Consider the following 1164-nt stretch of genomic DNA (forward strand, 5'->3'; position numbering starts at 1 on the left):
TTAATATAACCTAGTGACTAAATTGATAAATTTTTGTAAACATATTTAGTCAATGTTTAATTGAATATGTTATGTATTATGTATGTATATTATTACTTAACATTTTACATCATCAATCATTGACGAAAATTATGAATAGAGTAATTGAAAGACAGAGAAGTAAAAGCATAAGAAGGAGCCAAGAATTGAAGACAAGTGTAGAGAGAATTCGTGGATCTGTCAACTCTGATCTCTTTACATTCCAACGAGCATAACTTGAAATATAGAGATCCAAATGTCGCGATTCTAGGGGCATTAGAAAGCCAACTTCCAAAACTTTCCAACGATATATATAATAATTTATGATTACTCTCTGGAATCACGACGCTAAATACCGTGAAAGTGGTGCTAAACGCCAATCTGCGTCCCAGCACCATTCCATACGGGAGTCTCGACACTAAACGCCAGACGAACAGTAAAGAGTCACAAATTGCATCAAAATTAGCGCCAAACGCCACCCAAATGGTGCTAAACACCAGCAATCCAGCCCAAGCCCAATTTTACATTTATATAAAGGAAGCAATGTGCATCTCTAATGGAGGAAACTCTCTTTTTTGTTTTTTCTTCTCTTCATTAGTTTTAGGTTTTACATTAGATTAGGATTTGGATTTTTTTACATTATATATGGACAACTAAATCTTTGTTGTTAAGGTCATGAGCTCTATTTATTTTGATGGATTAATATTATTGTTCTTCTATTTTGATTAATGTATTGATTTTTATTTAAGAATTGAGTTTCATTCTTTATCTAAGAATTAGAGTATATTGGAAAGTAACCCTAATCTAAATTGAATCCTTTTGAGTCTTGAAAAAGTTAAATCATTAGAATTAAAGCTTGAAACCATTTTCGCATAATTATTTAATTACCTGAATTTAATGTGATACGTGACATATAATTGAATTATTTCTGAATTTTTAAGAATTGTGCAGTCTTTAACCTGAGTTCGAACTTAATTTTTTAGCACAATTAATTCATCAAGGAATTGACGGTTAATTATGTTAGAAGAGATTGAATTGCTAAGAAATTGAAATTCAATCACCTAAGATTTGTCATGAATTAAATCTTTACATGATTAAGGTAGATGACAATAATTATTAATCCTAAAATTTAAATATCTCTGATAC

Source organism: Arachis ipaensis, chromosome B07 (assembly GCF_000816755.2).
Source record: "Arachis ipaensis cultivar K30076 chromosome B07, Araip1.1, whole genome shotgun sequence".
Taxonomy (NCBI): Eukaryota; Viridiplantae; Streptophyta; class Magnoliopsida; order Fabales; family Fabaceae; genus Arachis; species Arachis ipaensis.